The following is an 18318-nucleotide window of genomic DNA, read 5'->3' as shown; positions in this document are numbered from 1 at the left end:
TTCACTCCGTTCGGGCTGCATTATTTATCTACTGCCAGGCTTAGCAGTGCAGAACATAGGCTGCATTATTGCACCCAAACATAGACATGTGTCACGTATCACTGGTTCACCTAACCCCGCTGCAGCGCTTTGCCCTGGCTCTTTGAGCGGCGCTGACGGCTCAGTGCTGCCGCTCTGTGGGGAGAAGAGGGTACTGCAGGCGCTGAAAGGGGGGGGGGGCACCTCCCGTGATTCAGAGCCGAGTATACGCATTCTCTCACTCTCCTCCCTCCTGCCTTGTTTCACCTCTCCCTCTCTCTTCCATTCAGTATCACTCTGAGTCTCCTGCACTTTTCAGCACCACCTGGATTCTCCTCTCCCTTCCTAAGATGCAACTGTGCACCCAATATCTGCCCTGACACCTGTGCCCTTACCTGCACACGCTGACATTTGCCTCACCCTTTGCCACCAGGCTGGCATCTTCAGCTGCCAGGACCCGGGCTCAGGTAGGTCAGACGTTTTGCTGTCACTTTGGAGTCTCCAAACTCTGTCACCTGGGTGGTTGGCTTCTCAGACTTCTCTGATCCACTAAGGAGTGATGATGAGCTGTTTCTAGGTCCATATGCCAGCAATGTTGGGCTCTGCGGGTTTCGGATTCACATGCTTTAGTTTTGTACAGTGGTTGTCCAGAACAGTTAGATCAAAGCTATGTAGGTCAGCCTCAACGTGTTTAGATACCGTAATGCTCTACATTTTCTGGACCCATCTTCGGAGAAGGAGTCTCTGCAGGATATAGATATAAATGATGCTTTAGGTTTTGCCGTTTCGGAATCTCTGCTATGCTTAGAGTGTTCTTCATGTTATCTCACCAGACTGGAAGGAGGGAGCGGTGCTCTAATGGTTCAGGATCCCTCACAGGAGAATTGTGTTCTCCAAGTTTTGCATTCAAAGTAGGAGGATGGTGTTCGCAGACAACATACAGTAGATGATGTGCAGCTGCAGATCCACAATAAACAGATCATTCTCTGCATGGTCTTTCTGCACATCCTAGGTGGATAATGCTTTCAGTTTCTGGATCTGAAAGTTCTGTACCCTCTGTGCCTGAATAGCCGCCGGTTCTAATCTATGTTAAAGGCTCGGCAACTGCTTTTACTAGGAGGAAAATGATCTGCAAGTTCTAAACAGAAGACAAATAATTCCCTTGCAGGCTCCTGCTTCAGTCCAGGTATGTGATGCTCCAGAGGTTCTGGTTCCAGTCTAAATTGATGATGCTTTGCAGGTTCTGGTTCCAGTCTAGGTGGATAATGCTTTGCAGGTTCTGTTCCAGACTAGATTAATAATGCTCAGATTCTAGTTCCAGTTTAGGTACATCATGCTCTGCAGTTTCTGTTCAGGTCCTGGTAGATGATTATTTGCAGATTCTGTTCCGGTCTGGGTAAATGATGCTCTGCAGGTTCTTGTTTTAGTCTAGGCAGATGATGTTCTGCAGGTTCTGTTTCAGTCTAGATAGATGATGCTCTGGAGGTTCTGGTCCCAGACAGTCTAAGTAGATGATGCTCCACAGGTTTTTGTTTCAGTATAGGCAGATGATGCTCTACAGTTTCTGGTTACAATAAAAAAATAATTGATGCTCTGCAGATTCTGTTCCAGTCTAGGTAGATGAGGGTCTGCAGGTTCTGTCTTATTTGCAGGTTCTGTTCAAGTCTAGGTAGATTATTATTTGCAGGTTCTGTCCCAAGCTAGGTAGATGATGCTCTGCTGTTTTATGTTCCAATCTAAGTAACTGATGCTTTACAGGTCTTGGGTTCAGTCTTGGTAGATGATGATCTGCAGGTTCTGGTCTTAGATTATGTAGATGATGTTCTGCAGTTTCTGGTTCAGGTCTAGTTAGATGTTGCTCCACAGGTTCTTGTTTCAGTCTAGGTAGATGATGCTCTGCAGGTTATTGTCTTAGATGTTCTGCAAATTCTGTTTCAGTCTAGGTATAATGTTCTGCAGGTTCTGGTTTTAAACTAGGTAAATCATTTTGTGTAGGTTCTGGATCTAGCCTAGCTAGATAATGCTTTGTAGGTTCAGGTTCTATGTAGATGATGTTCTGCAGATTGTGGTTCCAGTGTAGGTAGATGATGTTTTCATGCCAGTCTATGTAGATGATGTTCTGCAGATTGTGGCTCCAGTGTAGGTAGATGATGTTGTGGTTCCAGTGTAGGTAGATGATTTTCTGCAGGTTCTGCTTCTGATCTAGGTAGATGATGTTGTGACTCCAGTCTTAGCATACAATGGTCATGGTAAATCAAGACCAACTGTAATAGGCTCTAGGGTCTCAGAGTCCAGGACTGAATCCAGATTTCATTGATAATGTTCTGCAGCGCCTGGGTGTATGTTAGATTTCAGCACTAAGCAGAATGAGAATTCACAATCGTGAAATGTGTGGCGGGTGTGTGAGCTCACAAATGATGTGTAAAGTTCTGCATTTGTTAGGTAATACTCTATGAACTCTGAACCTCCTCCTTGGATAATACTCTGTAGCCTCTACATTCCCAATAGATGAATAATGCCGGGTTCCAGCACAGATCATATTGTTCTGCAGGTTCTGGATCTGCACAACAAGATATCACTCTGCCTGTTCTGGAACCAAATTAGATTAGAAATAAAATGTTCTGCAGCCTCTAGATAATGCTCTGCAGATGTCTATCTATCCTTGGTGGGAACGGTTCAGCTGATTCTGCAATCATGTGCCTTAAGTAATGCTCTGGCTAAACACATTACAATCAGATCATACAATCTAAATTCAGGCGTAATTATACCACAAAAACCTCCATTTGTGCAGAGTCACATCTCAACAACCCAATCCTAAAAACTGAATAAAGTTATATGACTAAGATAGGAAAATCTGGGGAGCATCTCATTTGTATGGTGGGTGGTGTTACTGTACACTTCTACAACCTTCTCTCAGGGTAGTCAGTGGGATTGTGCAGTCAGAACCTTTATATGTGTGAGGCAATCTTATGTTCTTTTACATATTGTTACATTTAGCACATGGTGTAGCATGTGAAAAATGCCCCAAAAACCCCCACAATAAAACAAGAATTGTAAGAAAAGATTGTGTGCAATCCGATTTATACTTTTTTCTTGTTTGTGTCTCCATTGCTGTGATTCACTAAAATGGGTTGGATATTTGCTCACTTCTATGTTTGTTTCCATAATCTTCCATGGAGGAAAAAGCTCTGTTCATACACTATAGACACTGACCTGCTAATTGTTGGTGACTGATGTGTAAGCCCTGCTCCTTCTGGACCCACATGTATTAAATAATGCCGCACAGTATCCGCACTCTGGTTAAATGACGTTTATAAATATTAAACCCAACTCCGCGATAAGTTGTTTCTTTTTTTAAAGGTATTCACCTTCCTATGTGGCACTTTCCCCTGTAATGATTCCATTTCACCACAAGATGTCCTCAGTTTTCTGGGTTTAATAATGCCCAAAGTCACTTGCCCCAGAAGACCGAGGAGATCCTGTGCAGGAAATCATAGCCGCCCCCCGAGAGGCGTCACTATGGAGGTATGCACTCACAGTGTAAAGACGCAGAGAGTGGCACTGATGTCATCATAAGGACCAGCCAGCTCTGAAGAAAATCCAAAGAGGACCTCGCTTATCATGTGACAGGCCTGGGGCCTAGATTTGTGCAATTCGTTTAGTTCCAAATTGAAATTCTTTCGAATTTCTGGACATTTGGATGCATCCGAATTTCCAAATGACAAAACGAAGGAATCTGAACGAATCCGAATGTTTGATAACGCAATAGGGATACATCCGAATTTCATTTGGAAACGAAACACATCAAGCGGGAGAGCTCAGCTGTCATTTATCGCTCTCTGGCTTCTCTGCATTTGTATCTCAAATAAAAACAAAGTAACACAATATTGTTACAAAATGTGCACAATGAAAGAAGCTGAGAGATCTGTGTTATTTTGTAACAGCTTCTGCTTCTTTGAGGACACTTCATCCCAAATGTAAAGCATCTGACAGCTGTCACAGAATACACTGAAGTGTTTACCTATTCACAGAAATAATAATAATTAAAAAAAAAAAACAAAAGGGGGACCCCCCCCCCCAATTTATACCAGACCCTTTAAGTCTGGTAGGAAAGTTAGGGGGGGGGGGCCTATGCAAAAAAAAACTGTGTGGTTCCCTGGCAATTCATACCAGATCCTTTAGGTCTGGTAGGAATTTTAAGTGGGAACCCCAGCGACGAGAAAGTAGAAAAAAATGGAGTTTCCCTTAAAATCCCATATCAGACACTTAATCCGGGCAGCAGCCGGGGACCTCCTGGAAAAGCACCTTGTCCCCATGCCGATGGAAACAAGAGCCTCTTCCCCACTACCCTGACCCATGGTTGTGGGGGTCTGTGAGTAATGTCACTTTTATGCAACAAATTTTAGTTCGTAATGATCATTTAACTCGTCAATGCCGAAATGAATTGACTTTCAGACCCGAATCCCGAAAAACGAAACATCCAAAACGATATTAAATATATTTTATGCCAGCCTACATGGCATAGTCTAACCATCACATTTGGTGTTACCCCCTCCTTATTTATTGGTCATGTAGTCTAAATGTAGTCGGGAAAACTTTTGTGACCCAAAATAAGATACAACAGCTGAAAACTGAAGCAGGGAAGGTGGGAACTTGCTCTAATTCACTTACAATGTGCATTTGAACTTGCTATAGAATTCAACTACTCCAGAAAGAGTCCCCCCCCCCCCTTTCTTCTTCTGGGAGTGCCTATCTACTGTCTGTGCCGGCCTGGCTCCTCTGCCCCTCCCTGCATAGCTTTTTATGGGGGGAGCGAAGGGGAATACTATAGAGTGTCTTTTACGTTATAGCTCTGAATCTGCTCACATCCAAGATGGCAGCAACCAAGGAAGGCTTTTATATATGTTATTTACCTAATGCTCTTATAAGCTTATGGGAAGATTGTTGTTGAAATAAATGTTCTGGCGACAGGGTCTCTTTAAATTAGGATCAAGAACATGTAAACAGTGGTGTATTTTGGTTTTGTGCTGCCCTAGGCAAGACTAAACTCAGGCTTACTTTTTTGTTTTTGGGTTTAAAAAGGCTTTATAGATTTTAGCAGCTCTGCATTCAGTGTAAAGTGCTACAATTTTTACTGGTTAAATTACTAAAAATTCTGTGACTGCATGTTCTGTGCAGCCTTTGCAGGACATGCTGCGGCAGGTTGTTCTCCAAAAGCTGGAAAGCCACATGAGTGCTTTAGTCTCAAGTGAAAAGTTTTATAGCATCTAATAATACCAAAAAGTGTAATAGCAAAAAAATAAAATAATTATTTTTGTTATTACAGTTTTTTATATTATTATATAGATGCTGTAAAACCTTCCACATAAGGTTTCACATATGTTATTATTATTAGTATTATTCATGATTAATTATAAAAATAATTAAAGCTATAATAATATATAATTGATATCATTCCTCTGCCTGCCTGTAGGGGGCACTTTATCCTCAGCCAGCGACTGAACCATCTCTCTTTCAGAGTGGCTGACTTGAGCTTCTCTTTTGATCAATACAAATTGAAGCTAAAAGGTTTCTTTAGCAACTCCTGATTGATTGCCAGACTAATAAAAGAGACTGGATGAGTAAGATTATACTCAGAGCATAATTTATCTTTACGGATATCAAACGGAGCTTTCATAATCACTTTCCTGGAGGGCAGCTCAGGCGAGAATTTATCAATGTCATATGATGGGTGGACAGAGTGTCAGCACTCCATGAGCTAGGTCTCATTCCTGAAAAACATATTATTATTATTATATAAAACGTATTATTAAAAGGTCAATCCATCTAGAACTGACATTTCTGCTGGGCTGAGTAGTGAGTAAGCACAGGCATTTTTATCATAGCTGGTTAGCACTTGTCTAACTTATGGGGAGATGCTTGCTTGTAGGTGAGCCAACCCACCCATAAGTGACTTATGTGTTCTTGAAACCCATCTGGTCACCATCTCAGTGAGTTACAACTCAACTCAACTTTCAGTTATCGAAGCCTGTCAAGGGACAAGCTTGTCTACTCAAACTGCAGCTAAACTGTAAGAATTTTTGGTTTGTTGCACCTGGAATATATTTAACTGGTTGAAACTGAATATTAAGTTGTAGCACCAATGCAGTCTCTAGAAGCACCAGGACTTCCATATATGTGGAAAGATGGCATCCTCCCTTTTCTACCTGCAAACACTACAATAGGATAGGAAAGAAGTGTGGTCAGAAGATAACATGAGTGCCTGGTTTAGAGAGAACCAGCCACTGAATATTTATTTATCAATTATAAGAACGGTAAAAGATAACATAGTAATGTTACTATCCGTGAGTCTGATTCTTCAGCTTCAGAGTCATGGGTCAGAAGCCACCTTAAAGTGAGGCTTTGCCCAGTTAATTCATGCATAAGCAATTGAATTGCATATTCAAAACAAACAGTAAAAGCACTTTAAAGCAAGCCCTCATTCACCTATGTAGCTTTAGGCATTGTGGAAAAATTCATGTTTAAAGTTCACAACAGAGTCTTTGAAATCCTATCTCTTTACCTATTTTCTACTGTGGTAGAATCTGCCTTTTCATGTAAACACACAGCAGGTGATTCTAAACTGTTAGGAACTGACTGAAACCGATTTTAGAGTCTTTGTTGTGACCGGGATCTTTGAGAACAAGCAGCTAAAGCGGTCAGGAACGGCTTGTTTTACTGCTTGCTAAAAATATGCAAATTATTTGATTATGTCCACAGTATGGGCACAGATGTACTTTAGGTCAGGCAGGTTCTGCCCTGTCAACTGACTGACCTTACAGTCTGTCTCCCAGCTCTCCTGAATGTGCATTACAGTGTCAGATAGTTGTTTACATTCCTCTTCTAGGCAGAAGCAGAATCTAAGGAGCTGAAATCATATGCACATCTCCCATTTTTCTCTGTAAAAGTGGAGTTTGCTGTTACCCCCCTCCTTATTTATTGGTCATGTAGTTCAGCCATCACATTAGGTGTTACCCCCTCATTATTTATTGGTCATGTAGTCTAACCATCACATTAGGTGTTACCCCCTCATTATTTATTGGTCATGTAGTCTAACCATCACATTAGGTGTTACCCCCTCCTTATTTATTGGTCATGTAGTCTAACCATCACATTAGGTGTTACCCCCTCATTATTTATTGGTCATGTAGTCTAACCATCACATTAGGTGTTACCCCCTCCTTATTTATTGGTCATGTAGTCTAACCATCACATTAGGTGTTACCCCCTCATTATTTATTGGTCATGTAGTCTAACCATCACATTAGGTGTTACCCCCTCCTTATTTATTGGTCATGTAGTCTAACCATCACATTTGGTGTTACCCCCTCCTTATTTACTGTTCATGTAGCCTAACCATCACGTTTGGTGTTACCCCCTCCTTATTTATTGATCATGTAGTCTAACCATAACCTTTGGTGTTACCCCCTCCTTATATAAGTCACTCACCGGGTACAGTTGGAAACAGGACCGGGCAGATTTTAGTGGAGGGAAAACAAAAGAGAAGAAAAAGATAATCTTAAGTGTAGTACTGTATTCAAAACATTTATTAAAAAGCAAAAATGTTGACAGCGGTGAAGGACGGGTTAACCGGAGGGGAACTAAACAAAAGTGATTCCAGCAGCTCCGTGATGGAGTGAAGAAGAAAAGAGACTTTAACTCTACTATACATTTTTTCTGACTGTTTCCTTGAACATTCCAACCTCGATAAAGACAGAGAAGCGGACTGCAGATAAGACTTTTCGTTTTGTTTCTTGTTTTTCTGTTTTCTTTCCTCTTCTTGTTTTTAATATGAAGTGAGGAATTATTGCCTGCAGTATTCGATATATATATGATAAAGACCGCTTGAAAGGTGGAAAGGAAGAAAAAATAGCGGCGTTTTTAAGTGGCTCTGTTCCACTTTGATAGACCTCGTGTATGTGACTATACCAGTTTAACCTGTTGGGCATGTTGCATTTTCGTTTTAGTTAACGATTTAATTGAACACTTGTTGCTCTAAATATATGTTGTGGTTCATTCACGAAGAATCGAAGAATTAGAATAATCACAACAGTATAAGCAATTCACATCCTATTAAGCTAAGGATACCACTATTTTAGGAGTTTATACCCTTTTGCACACTTTATTCATAAGTTCACACCCCCCAATGTTTTAAACACAATTAGTGTTAAATATATTTTTTTCGTTTGGGTGGAACCCATTATAACACTGAAAAGAGACACACACTAAGAAGTAATTATTCACAAGGATTCTAGTTTATTATTTACAGAGTTCAGTGTCACGGAAGATCACAATTATTACACTTACATCACTCATTATTTAAAAAATTAAAAATCACCCATCATTTATAATATTTTATTCTATTATTCACAATATAACAATCGCCACGGATATTACACTTGGCTTAACATAATAACTTATAGTTTATGACACATATGAAGGTATGTAAAAACCAAATAGACCAACTAAACCAAGCGCAACATATTAGCCCTTATTTCAGCGTTTAACATACATTGTTGCAGCTGGTGCCTAATATTGACTCCTAGCGCAAACTAACTTGTTTGAAATACATGTAGTCTAACCGTCACATTTGGTGTTACCCTCTTCTTTATTATTGGTCATGTAGTCTAACCATCACGTTTGGTGTTACCCCCTCCTTTATTATTGGTCATGTAGTCCAACCATCAAGTTTGGTGTTACCCCCTTCTTTATTATTGGTCATGTAGTCCAACCATCAAGTTTGGTGTTACCCCCTCCTTTATTATTGGTCATGTAGTCTAACCATTAAGTTTGGTGTTACCCCCTCCTTTATTATTGGTCATGTAGTCTAACCATCACATTTGGTGTTACCCCCTTCTTTATTATTGGCTACGTAGTTTAACCGTCACATTAAAAGACTGACAGGGAGAAGAGGGGTCAGAACTAGGTTCAAATTTTTACAGAAGATTCAAGGTATGCATTTGATTTAGCTGTCTATATCTCTGGATTTGCTAACCATATTGAAAAGTAGTTTTTACTGAAGGTGACCCCTGCTTACATATTTCTGTCATCATGTGCTCAGTCTGAGTTGCCCAGGTTTGTTACAGGTAAGCTTTAAAAGGAGACATTCAAAATCTTGCAAACAACATTTGTGACTATCTCTTTAAGGGCCATACATTCCCTACCTGTTCTCAAACAGCAGACTCAAATGATTCTAGTGAATATCAGCAAGAGGGCTGAAATGCAAAGGTAGTCCTTCCTAGACATGTGTGATTCGTTTCGTTCCGGATCGAAAATTCGGAAGAAATTTCGTAAATTCGGATGTATCCAAATTCCAGATATAATGAATGCAAACGAATCCGAATTTCCGATTCCGAAATTTGTTAGCGGTAGTCTGTACAAAATTTCGTTTGTTGGACAAAATTTCGCTGCAGCAAAGTGACATTTGAGAAAAAAAACCTTTTTTTCCCTCTTACATGTCAGATTGCTGCAACGAACGAAACGAAATTGAAACAAAATTTCGTACAGATTACCGCTAACGAATTTCGTGCGAATCTGAATTCCGAAACAAATTGACTTTCGGACCCGAATCCTGAAAAACGAAATAACGCAAAATCCGAATCCAAACTAAACTAAACTAAAAGATTTTTTTGCTGGTGCACATGTCTAGTCCTTCCTAACATTTACAGGGTTATTCACTAAAGGGTGAAGAGTTTGGAGAAGTGAACAATCTAGGACAACATAACTGAACCAGAAAAAATCTCCAAATCAGCTCACTTTCCAGTTCTCCTATGTTGTCCTAGATTGTTCACTTCTCCTCCTTCTCCAAACTCTTCACACTTTTGTGAATAACCCTGCTAAGATATAAAATGGCTTGTGGAACAATCACATGGTACATTCAAATGGGGAGTTTTGTCTTAACAGTTCACCAAATGATTTTAATTGTCGCCTGGAGTTACTCCATAATTACCATTACTCCGTCTTCGTTAGCAATCTGAAATCGCCGCGTGCTCAGGTATCATTGTGCCTCTTTACAAGTCTTGCACAGCACTCAGGTCTCGCTCGGTGACATCTCTTGCTCTATTCACTCAATTAACCTGACTCAGGCAACCTGCGTTCCAGACGACACTATCAGCTAATTAGTGACACTACAGCTACCTGATATTTGTAGCGCAGTGCAAAGTGACAGGCCATTAAGACACTGGGAGATGAGCTACGTGGTAACTGCTTCAGCTGAAAGACTAAAACAGCGATAATTGACTCGCTCTGTGCCTTCGTTATAGTGGCATTTAGATAAAAATATAAATAATACACGATTCAGTCAATAACAGCCCTTTATCATTTTAACTATCTGTTCCTCAGCTATCAGAGAAATTTCAGCAATATGGTTATAGTGTAAAATGTGCTACAGATTGTCTTTATGTGTCTTCCAAATTAGGAAAATGTATCACATACTCCATCGTTGTCATCATAAGCCACCATGGAATTATTTGCCAGCCATCTGATGATACACCTATGGAAGTCGGCAATACCATTGCCGACTTCCATAGGTGTGTCATCAGATGGAGTACTAAAGACGGGAGCATACTGCTACCATAGGATTGTTTAACCACCTGAGGGCCTTATGCATAGGAGATATGCCATAAAAACTAAAGGTCCTAGGACATATCTCCTACGTCCTGCTCCTCTCCCCCTGCTACTGCTTCCCCTGATGAAAATGCCTCCACATTGCTGTGGATTGTCTGTCAAAATACAGCCGTTCCCGTGTAAAATGATACCTGCCTGCATATGGTGCACAAGTGTCATTGAGTGATACAGTAAAAGAATGTATTTTTATATTGCATTTACTAAATCATAAAGCAAAAGTGCCACCTTTTTTTATTATTATTTAATGAATACATTCCTATTTAAGCCTAAGTTAAAGCTGAAACGCCCTAAAAGACAAACCTTTTAATTGTCTTTGCTTCTCATTTGGGTCCCAGGAGTACATTTACTAATGTACTCCTGGGACCCAAAGTCAGCATATAGTGGGTTACTGCTGGCTAAATACTAACAGGGCAAAGCCACCAGCAGCTGGAAAGGATCCCAACAATATTGTTGTGATCCACCAGGCTGCCTGGTTGACAGCTGGTTCTGCCTCTCCAGAGCCAGCTGTACCCATCCCCTTCCCTGTCTGTCTCTTCAGTTAGTGCTGGAGGAACAGAGAGGGGAGGGGGTAACCACCTCATTGATACTGGAACTAGAGGGGAGTAAGAGCTAGTGGTCATTCGCTATGGACTCCTAGCGCCATTTAAGGGAGGCCTGTGTCTGATCGAACCCTGAATTCCCACAAGATTTTGGTGACCATCTTTGGCGCTGTCATTCTATAAAAAACATGTCCTGCATCATTATGGGACCCTTGAATGGGAAGTAGAGAGCCTCATACTGAGGTCCTACAGACCGTTCAACTCCCAGCATTTTTGGGACAGGCTTAGGATGGTGAGGCTCCAGATAGTGAGAAGCAGCAATCCTGGCAAAGTCCTAACCACACAGTGCCTGCCTAAAGAGAAGATTCCCGCTAACTGCTGTGATCTCCAATCTGGGGAAAATGTTGGGCTTTGGGAAGATGGTATTTAATCGTTCTAGGAAGATAAGTCTGAGGGGCACTTAGAGTTTAGGGAAAGCACCACCTATTTGTACTCAGTTGTAACAGAGTGAAGATGTTTATATAACACCTGTATGTGCTGTTGCATTATTGCTCATCTGTGGTGGTTCATCTGGAAAAGCCTTTATTCTCCACTGATTGCTATGTTTCTTCGCGATAAAAGATTTGGTGTTTTTATCCTGATAACTTTCTATATGTACCTATGTGTTACATATATTACTTTATTATTTTAATTGATGACAAAATGATTACCAAATCAACAAACCCATAGTGGGAATGTAAAAGTTACTCAAGACCATAAGGGGCATAAAGGTACAAGAGCTGAAGGGGTCTGACAAGTGTTGATGTGTGAACCATAAATGGGTCACCTCCACCACTTAAATTAGGTGAGGCTGAAGTCAACTGTCTGTCATGTTCTATGTGGAATCACGCTCATGTGACCGGTAAACGCAGCGCAAAGCAACAGGTTCCCCCACAGCAGTGTTTTATTAAACTATGGGTCAAGCCCCAATTAGGATTGCTGACTTGATTGGGAGGGGTCATCCCTTGAATGTGTAACCTAGTATGTCCAAGCATGATATCAGTGGATCAATGGTGGGTGATATAGCACAATAACTAGATCAAAAGAAAGCTTTGCTGTACAGGGACTCCAAGATGGCTTTTACTAGGTCTTATATAAAACAATACTTTTCTACTTCAGCGCAAAATTATAGCCTACCAACGACAGGTGGTCATAATAATCTGGCCACTCAGTGTATATTTATAAATGACAGAGTTAAAATCCAATATATGTGCTCACTCTCCCCTGCGTTGATAAATTATTAAAACAAACTCAGTGGTGCTAATAATAAATAATGTATTAAATGAATGACATTCCAAATTAACACCCACACAATAAAAGTGAATGTGACATTTTATTAAAGTGGTAAGCCAGTTATTAAAGAAATTAAACCTTGCAGTGGGGCTACCCCAGCTCTGCATGAGTTAATTGCTTGTTTTGGTCTAGGGGCCAGAATACAGAATATATACTCATCCTTGATCCTGAGGCTCTCCCCCTCCACTCTGGCTGTGCAATGTCCCTTGGCGTCATCATATCTATTGCATGTGAATGGATCTGCATTAGACATGATGATGTCAGCAAGGCTTAGGCCACCGGAGCCTGGGGTAAAAGAGGCTACGGCGACTGGTCTAGCAGTCGGTGGAACCGACGGTCAGGTGAGTATATATTTTTTTTATTTGAGCCCCAAGACCAAAATGAGCACTTAACCTTGCAGTGTGGGGATATTATTTTTTATTTCTGGAGTTCCTTTTTTATTGAATCCAAAAAACAAGTGTAGTCTGTATAGTTCAGTCAATGGTTTCCACAGTTGTAAAGGTACTGCAAGTGCAGAAATAAGTCACAGCTTGAAATGATTCATTTTCAAGTATTGCACATATTCATGGAATACAAGTGTTTTCCCTTATTTATAGATAAATAAAGAAAAAGGATTCTGAGTTTTTTTAAATGTATTTTGAACACGTGGAGGGTGAACACATATATTTGATTTTTATTATACCAAATCTTATTCAGGTACAACGTACTTACACTGCTTGGATTTGATGGTGTATTAATGAGCACAGTGCTACATTAAATGATGTCTTTTATATCTGCCTGGAGTTCAGTTTGAAATAGTTTTTGTACATGTTTGATCATTTACATTAGAATGACGCTCAGGAATCTAGTCTTTGTTTTGAATTAAAATTATTCTTTTAGTCACAATATGTTAGCTTTTCGCTTTTCGCCTTTACAGCTGACAAAACAATCGAGTTACATACTTGAACTGAAAGAAATTTGTGTACTTTTTGTGTGTTTGCTTTTCTTTTATGATACCGCCATTGTTTTTTGTCTTTGTATGGCTTTGCTGACATTTTGGTAATGACTTTCTTCTTGGGTCCCAGTACAGGAACAGATCTCTTATTTTGGTATATCCTCGATTAAGAAGAACCCCTTCCCTACAGTGACTCCTGCCCCCCTTGCTTAAACTCACCTTTTCCCCATCACTATGTTTGTTGTCAGGAATAAAGAAAAATACCTGGTACTTTTGGGTGTGAAGCAGGATTTTACTCCCTCCTCTATCTCCCAAGTGATAGTAGTGATGGGGGAACTATGGGGAGGTGAGTTTAAGCAAAGGGGGGCTTGGAAATTGTCTGCTAAGGAACAAGTTTTGTCACATGAGGATGGGTTGAGAGTCCCCAACCTCATATAAGCTCTGACTTGGATTGACTTGTAGCTTATATGGGGCCTCTTTTCTGTGCTCCATTATTCATAAAATAAAAAATGCGCATTTATAATTTTTTTATAATTTTTTTGCATAGGAGCCAGTAAAGCATTGCAACGGTGGTCAGAAGAAGATGCTTTACTGGCTCCTGCAGACTGTTCCTCCTGCACATGTCCATACCGAGGTGCGGACATGCAGTAACATGGACAGGAGAAAGTCTCAATCGACTGCAAGTGCGGTGACGTCACCGCACTTCTATTCCATTGAAGAAACTCTGCTGCAGTGGCTAATGAGAATGGTAGTTTCTCCATTCACAGACCCTGTCAAAGTGAAGGGTGGAGCAACGTACAACCGCTCCAAATTCAAAAGGGGAAAGAAGTCTGCAGGGAGAAGAACCCCACAGTTTAGGTAAGTGGGAAAGGGGGTGGAGGGTCTGCAATCTAACAATGTTCCATGTTATACCTAAATATGGGTGTAACATGAAACATGGTCACAAACTTGGATTTAGCCTTTAAAGTGAACTGCTGGCTTTGCCCTGCATAGGTGAAGAAGAGGTTCACTTTTAAAAAAACTTCAAGGCCATTAGCACGGAGAGGAAAGTCTCTCCCCTATTTCCCGTTACAAAACGAGGACGTTGTACAACACTGTGTAGATTATACAGTTGGCCTGATGTGTTCTGATGGTCCCAGTCCCTCGGCATTTGGGCTCTGATTTCCAGATTATCGTTTCAGGTTGTGCTAGATCATACCACCTGTCGTTGTCCCCCAAAGGTCCCGGTGTCTCTTATCGGCAATGATCTCATTATAGAATGTGATATGTTAGAAAGGAGACAAGGAATTTTTGTTCATTTTGTGGCAGCAGAAGCGACAGTCCTGCACATACTAATTGCTCCCCAGTGGCCGTAGGTAAATCATGAGAGTGAGATCGAAGCTTCTTTTAGCTGGAGCTGAAAACATTTCTCTAATTAGAGCAAGAGGGAATTGAAAGTCACTGTAGTTTATATGTTACTATATGCAGCAGAAGGACACTGCGTTCTGCCCATCCAGTCTAATGACACTTGCCTTTTTTACATTCTGCAATGTGCGTTTTATTTGAAATTAAGATCCCACATCTAACCATCTTCTCTGTTCCAGGGGTAATTATAGAAATCTAGAGGAGGGAACTGGAGCTCATTCTTTAAATCCCTATCTGGGTCTTAAAGGAATCGAATACCCTGATCACAGTATTTTCCCAGATGGTTTATATAAAAGTGTTATATATACATAGTTACATAGTATTTGAGTTTGAATAAAGACATTAGTCCATCAAGTCCAACCTATTAGGATCTCATTCTAGGAGTACCCGTACCCCTGTATATTACGGTCCCTTAAGAAATCGTCCAAAAGTTTCTTGAACAATTCCACATTATTTGCTGAAATCACCGCCTGTGGCAGTGAGTTCCAGACCCTAACTGATCTTACTGTGAAGAACCCCCTTCGCCCCTTGTGCTGGAATTTTTTTTCCACCAATTTTAGGTGATGGCCTCTAGTTTTTGTAACGGAGTTAATTTTAAACAGTTTATCGCTAATGTTGCTACCACCATTAAACATTTTGTACATGGAGATCATATCCCCCCTTAATCTCCTCACATCCAATGTGAACATGTTTAAATTTAGTAGCCTCGTCTCGTAGCTCTGGTCCTCCATACCCCTAATTAGTTTGGTTGCCCTTCGCTGGACTTTTTCCAACTCAAGGACATCTTTTCTTAGTACTGGTGACCAGAACTGGACCGCGTACTCCAGATGAGGTCGAACCAATGATCTATAAATATATATATTTGTTTTTTTATTTAAAGGTGATTAATATGAGATATCTGAATCTACCGGTAGCCAATAGGTTCCTGAAGAAAACACTGGTTGAGGCATTGGATAGGCTGCAGCACCTTCCCTGAAAGGTCCCATCATAGCCAATGTAAAAAAAGCAGAAAGGTGCCTGCATGAACCTTCTCAGCAAGTTTGAAGATGATGAAGGCACCTTGAGCCCCTAGGGCAGGGGTCAGCAACCTTATACACTCAAAGAGCCATTTGGATACGTTTCCCACAGAAAAGAAAACACCGGGAGCCACAAAACCCTTTTGACATCTAAAATAAAGATAACACGGCATATATCGTTTTTTACCTTTATGCTATGTATAGCATGTATATGTGGGCTCAGTAACGCACTGGACTCTGTGCTTAGTAACGCTCTGGACTCTGTGCTTAGTAACGCTCTGGACTCTGTGCTTAGTAACGCTCTGGACTCTGTGCTTAGTAACGCTCTGGACTCTGTGCTTAGTAACGCACTGGACTCTGTGCTTAGTAACGCACTGGACTCTGGGCTTAGTAACGCACTGGACTCTGGGCTTAGTAACGCACTGGACTCTGGGCTTAGTAACGCACACACACCCCCCCGCGCTCCTCATTTGGAGGAGCATCCCAGCCAGACGGTGTGCACTGCAGGGGGCGGGGCATGTGACACACACTTCTCTCGCCTGTTACTAGGGACGCGGCCAGGAGAGAAGGTGAGTCACAAGACCCACCCCCTTACTGAGAAGCCCGTCAGCAGTGCCCTGCACTGCCGCATATTCCACCAGGGGGGGTGCCCAGGACCGGACCTAACTGGGCCCCCCCACAGCCTCAGGCCCCGAGGCCCCAGGGGTAGTTCCACCCCTGGACAGGGAGCTGCAGCAGAGGATGAAAGAGCCACATGCGGCTCCGGAGCCGCAGGTTGCTGACCCCTGTCCTAGGGGAAGGTAGCCTTGACTGATTGAAGTATGGCCTATTTAGTAGGTGTTAAATATGAAGTTAATGTAAAGTAGCTCCCTTGCGATTAGCTATGGTGACATGGGATGATAGCACCTTCAGTGCTGGTGAGGCATCGAGATCGATGTCCTAAGTGGGTTTTTTTTTTCGTTTTTTTAATTTGACAGTTTGGACCAATGGCGCTTTGCCATTGGTTCTAGCCATCCACAGAGCTCAAGCCTCTAACATAGAGTAGAGGCTGTTGCAGCTCTTGCCTCACTAGTTAGGTTACACAAGCAGTGGGGAGGCCCGCTGCAGTGTAACCTTACTACCTGTCAAAAGCCAGATGCAGCACCGCCTGTATTTAACAGACAGCGCTCTGTCCATGACAGGTTACACAGCGGGGAGGCTTTCCTGTTACAAGCCGGTCTGAATGGAGTGAAAGCTGTCAGCTTCAGACTTGAATCTGATAGCTTTTTCCTCCATAATACTAGGAGAGACTCTGCCTCACCTGCCTACCCTGACCGCACGTCCCTGGATGATAGGGCGGAGCAAAGTAAGGGTACACAGGGGCATTCTACTAGCGTACGGAAGACATCAGCATCAGAAGAAGTTGTATGTCCTCCCCTGCGATACTTCGAATGTTCATCATGGACATAGAAGCCCTTATCAAAAAGGTCAGGGATCTTCTTGAACGAGATCAGGCAGATTGGCTGCTGTCTCACATCCCCTCACACTCCTGCAGATAAACCTTCACCTAGACCTGTATCCCCCAGCGCCAGTAGGCATGCTCACCCCCCTTCTAAATTGAGCCCTAGCCCAGGAAGTCATCTTCTAATACAGCAGCAGGTGCTCATGGCACTGCCTCACACCCCTCCCATGCTTCCCGCTCCTCTGCATGTGGTCGCTTCACTGGCCGCAACGCACTCAGTCCAGTACCTCCCCATCTCTCCCTCCAGACTCCCCGATCAAGAAGCCACAAAGCGCTCTAACTTGGAGCAGATTCTTTTTCTGGGCCATGTGTGCATCCTCCAGCGGTCTTGGGCTCCCTTCTCCTGCTTCCCACTTCCAACTATTACCTAAGCACAATGGCCATGCTCAAAACCAAAAAACTAGTTGCACCAAGCCAGCCAATCAACTTTAGGAAGCACATGAATGCACATCAACAAATATGTTGGAGCACCCGTGGGGGTCTATTACTATGAGAATAAAAGGGTGCATTATGTTGTAAATAAGAGGACAAAACATAAAAACTGAATATACACACCAGGAAATATTTCCGCAAGATTTGTTGCCTGGATCACTGTGTACGTGCTATGTGCCAGGTGGTGGGTCTCTGCTAAAGGTGAGCTGCATTCCAGAAGATGTCTCTGTTGATGGTCACAGGAGACCGAGATTACGTCACATCCACTTTGATATCTTCTATTTTCTTCATGGACTATTGAAGATCCAGGATTATGGACATTTTGTAGCCATATATTATTTGCACTGAGGTGCATGTTATACACATGCGTTTCTTCCATTGTTACTCTTTTCTAACTATTATATCTGATACTTTGTAGATTTATTCACACAGCGTGGCTTTTATTATTATTTTTATTTATAATTATGTTCTCATTAT

At 41.8% G+C, this 18318-nt stretch overlaps 1 protein-coding gene across 2 annotated transcripts in view; it reads left to right on the top strand.

Annotated features, from left to right (window-relative positions):
* The first annotated feature begins 227 nt into the window (after positions 1-227).
* The window catches only part of LOC108788259 (caM kinase-like vesicle-associated protein), a 62464-nt gene continuing 44373 nt past the window's right edge, over positions 228-18318 (top strand). For both annotated transcript variants that reach the window (XM_018558000.1, XM_018557999.1), the window contains exon 1: positions 228-485. The gene's annotated coding sequence lies outside the window, so the exon portion shown is untranslated. The remainder of the gene's footprint in view (positions 486-18318) is intronic.

This window comes from Nanorana parkeri, unplaced genomic scaffold, assembly GCF_000935625.1.
Source record: "Nanorana parkeri isolate BGI_ZX_2015 unplaced genomic scaffold, ASM93562v1 scaffold315, whole genome shotgun sequence".
NCBI classification, from domain to species: Eukaryota; Metazoa; Chordata; class Amphibia; order Anura; family Dicroglossidae; genus Nanorana; species Nanorana parkeri.
The sequence above is the reverse complement of the archived record's forward strand: the minus strand, read 5'-3'. Positions and strand labels throughout refer to the sequence as shown.